Genomic DNA, 8,252 nt, shown 5'->3' on the forward strand with positions numbered 1-8,252 from the left:
CGAGACCTCTACACCTACACAGTATGCAACTTGAAGGCTTTGCTTTGGATGTTGTCTATACAGTTCCCTAAATTGGAATTCCCCACCAGGAATGTTGTTAAAAGCTCTCCAAGGCCAGGTTACTAATGCAAACAGTCACATCCTCATCAGTGATGAGCACACATTTGGTCCACGCCTGGACCAGAGCTTCAGGCTTAGCTGCCTCCAAAAGCTCCCAAGTTTATCATGCATCAAAACTGCTCCACAGACTGAACCAGCACAGAACTGCCCTGCTTCACTGAACAAAATAGTTATGTTTATGAGTACTTGGTAAGATGGTACCAGAAAACTTTCCACTTTTTTTGCTTGTATCTTAAATAGGTAGAGACCATCCCTTGTCAGTTCTGGCCCTTCTTCCTCCCTGTTTCTTGGGGTAGGGTAGATCTCCCAAATTTGGTCTGTCCCATGATGGTCAGATAGTCCAACACTTTTTACCAGTGAAAATAATTTCAGTTAGGGTGAAAAAAAAAAAAAGAAAAGCAGAGAAGAGAGACTTATTGTAGTATGTAGTAGGACAGTAGTCTGATGGTCAAAAGATGTCTGCTCCAGTTTCTAGTCTAGAGACTGTGATAACTTATACTCCTCAGCTGCACAGAATATGTGAACTCAAACAGGCACACATGCTCAGGCAAGCTCCTCTTCTCCTAAAAGAGAGTTAGGATTGTCATACTTCTCACACCTTTCTCAGAGACAAGGGACTTCAGTGTGCTGAGGTAGATTTGCATGTCCTAACAGGACCTTTCTTGACTATCTCTCAGACTCATCATTCCTTCATAAAGGGCAATAACTTTTCCTACCTCTCACCCTGTAGCCTTCCTGCTCTCAAGAAACACTAAGGGTCTTTGATGGCACTTCATGGAGGGAGTAAAGTGTCTCAAGCTGTTTTTCAATAGTTGAGTTCATTGAGGTTTTTTTTGGAACCCGAGAAGGATTTAATATCTCACAAAAGTGACTGGGTGGGTGAACGAGGGAGCTTGAACACAAAATCCACTTGTTGATTGGGATTCTGGGGTGGAAGGAAAGGAGGAAAGCGTTGCAGGGAGTGTTTTCAAGCTCTTAAGAACGTGTTTTTCCAAGTGCTGTTCTTAAGCATAAGACTGCTAATAATAAGAGCACAGTAGGGTAATATACATGACACAAAAGGCACTCTCTCATTGCAAAGCTGAACAGTTTGTGATTTAGTAGATTTTTATGATAAAAGAGACAAAAGGAATAAAAGCTTTTTCCTTCTCAAAAGCTACCATGCTTAGTAACATCTCTTGCTAATACAAAAAACTCAGCCTCCACCCCCTCCTGAGATATGTTCTCACCCAATTAAAGTCCTCCTGCAGGTCTGTAGGCCTATTGACAACTTGTTCCATGTCACTAAACTTGGTTTGCTGCCCTGCTACCGAAATAACAATGCAGTGCCTCCTAATGGTCTTAGTGTCAATAAGTGGCAGAAGAGATGGAGTTTTGCAGACTGCCAGCATCCTACCTTGAATCTTCATTCTGTCATTCGTCTTTCTCTTTGTTTTCACTTCCATCTTGTTTTCAGCAGCAGGGCTTACATACCAGCAGGAAGAGATTCGGTTTTCTTTTTTATTGTAGCGAAACAACTGTTGTTGTTGTTTGCCTTTTTTCTTTTTGCCAGTTTGCCATCGGCAGGCTGGAGATGAGAAGCTCTGAAGTGAACAAATTTGCCACAAAGTTACACAGAGGATGGTATTTGTGAGCACATGGAGAGGACAAAGAATCTGTGGGAAAGAGTAACCAGTATCCTTTAACACGAAATGGGTGTGTAAAATCTTGATAGAAAGAAGGAAACCTTTTTCTGTGCACAATACTAGGAGCCCAATTCTAGTCCAAATTATGAAATCCTCTCAAAGTAGACCTGTAGATAAGCTGCACAAGCAGTGTTAATGCCAACTATCATTTCAGCTGCAGCCCACCAGCTGGTGCAGTTTGTAAATCTGAGTATGCTGCTGAAAGCAAGGCAGTGTTCCCCCATTAGCAGTTCAGTCACCTTCTCATATGAGTGTATGGAATCCAGATAAAACTGACTTCATGCCTTTTCCGACAGAAAGTGTCACAAGTTCAAAATACTGAAATGTTCAGTTGTGTCCTCCTCAAATGTTCTCTAGCTGGCAAAATCTAAGGATTAAACCACACAGCTTTAAGAAGAATATATGACCCTAATCCTACAAGAGGGCTTTGTAGTCATTTCCCATCTCTTACAGACTGTGTGAAAGGCTTGGATGAGTATCTGATACAGTTTCTGTGAGTCATTGAGGTATGTAACTCACTCTGCAGCACGAGAGAAAATACCTAATACAGTATTACCTTGGTCTTTGTTTCATTTTTCTGATTAAAAACAAACCTTTGTCTCCTCCACTGGATGCATTTGTTATCATTAGTTCATTGCCTAGTGCATATACAGATGTTTTTAGCCTCCATTTAAAATGCAGTGAGTTTAAGTATTATGTGTAGAATGCAGCAGGATAAATAAAGACATACTTGAGCAAACATACATTTAGTAATTTATTTTTCTACCAGCAGTTTTAGAGAGCTGTGGTGTTGGTGTTTTGTTTTTTTTTTTTAAATCTAATCCATTCAGTCAGCGTTCTCAAGAGTAAAAGCCTCTGCCTCAGCTTGGTGTTGATGCTTGGTTGAGTCTTAAAGCTTCATGGTTTTTTGACACTGCACTAAGTCTGAAGCTTTGATGTCTGAGACTGCTGCCTGCACAGAGTAAATCATATTTTAAAGTTTATCAGTACAAAGAATGTGGCTTTTCTCAGATATACACATATGCATTCACACACAGCATCTTTCCACTTATTTTAGCCATATAAGTTTCTGTAGGATTAAATGATTCTTTCACTTACTATTCCCACATGGATGTTTCCATCTTTAATTGAAAGCTCGCAGTATTTGTGGGCTAAGGTACTACACACTTGTGCTTATCAATGCCAATTGAGGGGCAAAAGAGAAATGAAAATGTTTTTCCCACTCCAGTACTGTAGCTGCTGTACCTGGTCAACTTTGGCTATGTATCTCCATGTAAAAGCTGTTGCAGAAACCAGTGGAACTAAAGTGAAGGCCAGATCTGTGCATCTGTAAACCTGCAGCTGTAACAGAGACCAACAGTGACTTTTGGTGTGCAGATACAAACCAGACCATCTTCCATGGTCCTCCAAGGAGCTTGTTCCATGGGTTGGCACAGTGGCTGTGTAGCTCCTTTGGCTGCTTCCCTTTTGTCTGGGTCTGGGGAAATGTGTGAGCCACCTCTCTGAAGCTTAGAGTGCCACTAGTTGTGGAAGTTCAAGTCTGCTTTTTACAAGCTAATGGAGCACACCAGGCCATGGGATTAGCAGGATTAGTGGGATCAGTGTCTGAGTTGTAGCTGTTCAAAGCTTTCTTCAGTGTACAGATGACTGCCAGCAGGAAGGGCAAGACACTGACAGAGCAGTCATTTCTGTTGCAACCATTCTCTGTTCCCAAATCTGCTTTACACAAGGAGCAAATACTCTAGTTTGCACGTGTGCCTTTGTGCCAGATGTAAACTTTTTACCAAGTTATTCAAACCAGTGGCACTTGTGATTGCCTTTGTATATCTCCTGGTTTCTATCCACACAAGTGAGAGCAAGCAAAGAGATTGTGCAAGCTAAACTCATGCTGAATTTGTTTACACAAAGTTGTAAATCAAAAAGCAGTGCCCACCACAATTCAGTGTATTGAGCATAGAGGGCTAAATATGTTGTTATTCAGTTCAGCATCTTTTGAGGAGGCAGTAGAGAGTCAGTATCAGTATCAGAGAGACTACAGAGGAAGGCTGGAAGTGCAATTTTCTGCTGAGAGTACAGTTCAAGTCACAGCAACGCCATGCCCAAGAACCCTTAGAAACATGAAGCCAGGACTCTGAAGAGATGAGAGAACTTAGTTCCCATCACAAGTAAAAAAACCTCTTAGTGTAATAAAAATTTAAACCTAATCCAATATCCCTTGCAGTTATGAAGGATAATGCACAAAATCTGCTGTTCCAGGTGCTAATTGTGGTGTGGCATTTCAGACAAGCCTAAGGAATGTAGTATTTGTCAGTTGGATTTATGCTCTTAAATCCCATCAGTGCTTTAAAAATAATCCTCATTGACTCCCTAACCATTGTAGTTACCATTGCCAAAGTCTCCTGGAGTGTTTTGCACCTGCTGGGGAATGCCTGGAAGTTCTCAGGGAAAGAAATAAAGCAGAGGGTCTTTCTTCTCCTATTATTTTTAACAAAACTCTTTATCAGTCATTTTTTAAAGAGCTGGGATACTCTCTCACTCTTCAGCACCTACTGTCTGCAGTTGTCACCCAGAGTAAAAAGCCAAATGTTCAGGCTTTCTCTCTCTTTCTTCAGAGTAGCTGCACCGAGCTCAGGGAGAAGTTTATTGAAATACATTAATAACAGAAAACCTCCTCCACCCACTCTATCATCTTGGTATTTTTTTCTCCAGCTTACATTTATCATCTATGTATAGATTCCCTGCATGAAGAATTCTTCAAGAATTCATGATTCAGGCTGTAAGGCAGGAGGTAACTTGGGAGAAGGAAAGAAATGGCAGGTAAAACATAATTAATTGTTCATGCTCTGCTTTCTCTCAGCCATCTATATAGCTCTTTCCTATGGAAGTGGAAATGCCTTGGTATAAAGGTCAAGATATTAATGCACTGGGCAGGATTCAGACAATCTTTGTTCAATTCCTGCTATTGACTCCCTGTATGACCTGAGGTAGGTCCCTCATTTCTCTCTGTCTTAGATCTCTATCTGTAAAATAAGGGTAATTGTATTTCTTCTCCTTTTTCTTGTCTATTTGTCAGCTCTTCAAGCCTTGGTCTTAGATGTGGATGCAAACACACACACAGCTATGCCTCTCAAAGCATAATGACAAGAATGCAAATATGTAAGACTGTACCTGAGCTTCAAAATCAGCAGTTTATCTGGCCCCTGTTACTGATTTTGTTCTTATTTGTATTCTTCGTATCAGTTACAGACCATGATTTTAAAACAGCAAACTAGCTATGAGTCCATCTGTAAAGAGAAAGTATTTGTGATAATCTTAAGCCACCTTCAAACCACTGAAGATGGTAAGAAACTTTCCAGCAAGAGGTTCACTTGTAACTGCACCTTTGGGCTGTAAGGACTTTGTCTACAACAAGGCACTGGACTACAGAGATCACAGGCTGATCCAGCATTTCCTTCCCAGTCGTCCTCAAAGGTACTGTAAGAAAATATAGCAGAAAATGGTATGCTATTTAAATTCACAGCAGTAACAGAAATAAAAGGTTTAAATGTCCCCACGAACCAGCTTCTTAATATCCCGTCAATGCTACTTTGCTCACACCCCTGCTGTAACTGAGAGGAGCAATCAGAGAGACACGAGTTTCAGCAGGAAAGCTGGCCAAAGATATATTTTCCCCCAGCCAAATCCCACCTCCTTCTTGCAGTTCATCACCCCTCAGCTGTGTTGATACAACAGTTTATTATTAACATTATTTTCAGGCTGTTCATGTCAGGAATCCAGGTTACGGCTCAGTTCCACAAACAGCCATGATGGCACAGGCGAGGCGTGTCGGATCCAGGGGTCAGGAGGGGACGTGCAGCTGGGGAGCAGCGACTTCTGAGGCCGGGCTTGCTGCTGTGCCAGGATGCAGTGCAATGACCCAGGTCTCCCTGCATGCAGCCTAATGTCATCCTGTTAGCTGCATGGGAATGAGTGCATGTGCTTTCCTAAGAGGTTGGGTGCATACCGAATTCCTAAGGCTATTCATGGCATAGCATTCCTTGGGAGAATATCTATGCTAATTCAAATGCTCATCTCACGTTATCTAGGACTTGGAGGCACTGCTAGGAACTATAAAACTTCTGGACACGTGTGACACACTGTGACAAAGAATGGGGGCATTGAACACAGACCATTGAGAAATCATAGTCAGAGGAGTCAAACAAGAAAAGATATATGAGAGGATTTTTCATGAGTTTTTATTTTTCCTTTTATTCTTCTTTTGAGGGTGAGTGGGGATGGTTGCTAACTTTCCAGCTTGTAAGCTATAATTTTAACTTGTGATCTTACTAAAATATTGTTGAACCTCATTACACCCAAGTTACCAAAACTGACTTCAATTTGCATGCTTGTGCAGAAGCTTATTCTAGGTAGAATCACAACATTTATGGTCTCCAGATGGTAGCTGTTTTGATATATGAAGGTCACATCATTTTAGATCCATTTGTTCTGTATCCATAGGCAAATTGGTTGAGATTTGGGGCTGCTTTGAATCAGAATGAATGGCTGAATAATGGAACCTCAGTTTCCATGAAGAACAAAAGGGTAATGTCTGTGAGCTACTAAGGATATACCTATTGATCAACAGATTGGCCAATGCCAGCAAGCACTTTTTTAATCAGGAAAAACAAAGCCATACCTGGGGATACATGCTATGAAAACTACTAGCCGGGAGAGGAAGGAAGTAATTTCAAAAGGAGAATATTGCTAAATTTAATTTTCCCAACAGAAAATGTGGAGATAAACCTCCTATGTCTGCTGCTATTGGTATTACTTTTCTCTTTCTTAGTTGCAAATTTTAAGAAAGCATTTAATCTCTTACAAATTATGTAGTTTTATGTCTATTTGTCTACTTACTTCCATTAGCAAGGGTAGACAGAACTTTTTGTCAGTTATGCCATTAATCCTGGGCTTCCAGGCTTGATTTGACTATTGCGAACGGAGTAACTTCCAGAATCTATTGGACAATGTATGCATCCATGCTTTTCTTGCACAGAAAAATTCCTCAGCTTTCTGACAAATGCTGTACATAACAGCCGGCTGCATTCTCACAGGTGGAACATGGGCACTTGACAAAATCAAAGGCCAAGAGAAAAAACAGGCTGAAGAGAGCAGTACAAAGCTGGTTTCTCAAAACGACTAATTATAACAGGTGCCTAGAAGACCTGGCTTTCAGCTAGCTTTGAATGTCTAGCCTCTGAGGATTAGAAGCATTTAAGATGTCTCAAACCTGAGCCAAAATCATCTTCAGTCTGAAGTTTGCTCACTGATTCTTCTCCTCTCTTTGGGCTGATGACTTCATTTGTCCCACAGGTCCTTTAAAAATGCATTTCCATATCATGCCTGTAGTCCTTTCATCTTGCCTCATTTCCTGAGAGTGCTAAACTACTTGGAATTCCTTTCTTTTTCCAAATTGAGAGTTCAAAGAATGGATTTGTAATTAACTATTCCTGATGAGTGGTTTCATTAAAAGAACAGAAGGGAAATTGTTCTAATAACCTTCTGTGTTGAAGAGGAGAGGGATGGTGAATTCAAGATCTTATGAATAAAAGGACAGCCTCACACAACACCGAGAACTTCCCAGAACGGCAATGCATTGTTTTCTGCAGAGATAAGTGGATGGTTTGGGCATGCTGCTAGATCTCTGCTTTGTTGAGGTCAGGATGAGCTCCACTACTAAAGACAGTACCTTTCCTTGTTCACAGTGGGGATTATCCCAGTGTGGTAACAATGGTTCACCAGAAATGGGATGATTTCTCCATGAAGATCATATACATGGAGCCAAAATTTTAGTGTATCACAAGCCTCTGGGATCATTAAGAGAATATTTGTACAAGAAAATACAATATTTTCATGTTCTATGACTACCTTTGGTCCATGCATTTTAGTTGTTGAGCATTCAGTACAGAATCTTCCAAGATCACTGAGGGATTGCTGCTCTATGCCAATCTGAACTGTGTCAATAAACACAGTGGGACTTCCTAAAGCTGTTATGGTATCATCCATAGTCTTGATGAAAGACATGTCATCTTGTGAAGATTTTCAAATTATTATTAAGATAGATAGGGTCAGATTTATTCTACTGTATTTAAAAGGTAAGACTAAGCTAGGAGAGTCTATGGTGTATAAAGCTTAGAGGAAAGGATAGTACCTACTCTGTCACTGGGTCAGACTCTCAGAGAAGTAAAAAAAAAGGGCTGTTAATAGTGGATTTTCATGAGTTAACCTTTTATCTTGTCCTTTTCAAAATGCTGTCATATAACATGAGTTATGTGCTACCAGATAATTTTCCTAAAGTGGTTGCAATATGCACCAAAGACAGTTATGCTCTTTGTCTGGACTATCATTTTAGAATACGCTTTAACTGCATCTTCTGTAGGATATAGCCACTCTGGGAATCTTTCAGAGACA

Source organism: Lepidothrix coronata, unplaced genomic scaffold, assembly GCF_001604755.1.
Source record: "Lepidothrix coronata isolate B3197 unplaced genomic scaffold, Lepidothrix_coronata-1.0 Scaffold275, whole genome shotgun sequence".
NCBI lineage: Eukaryota > Metazoa > Chordata > Aves > Passeriformes > Pipridae > Lepidothrix > Lepidothrix coronata.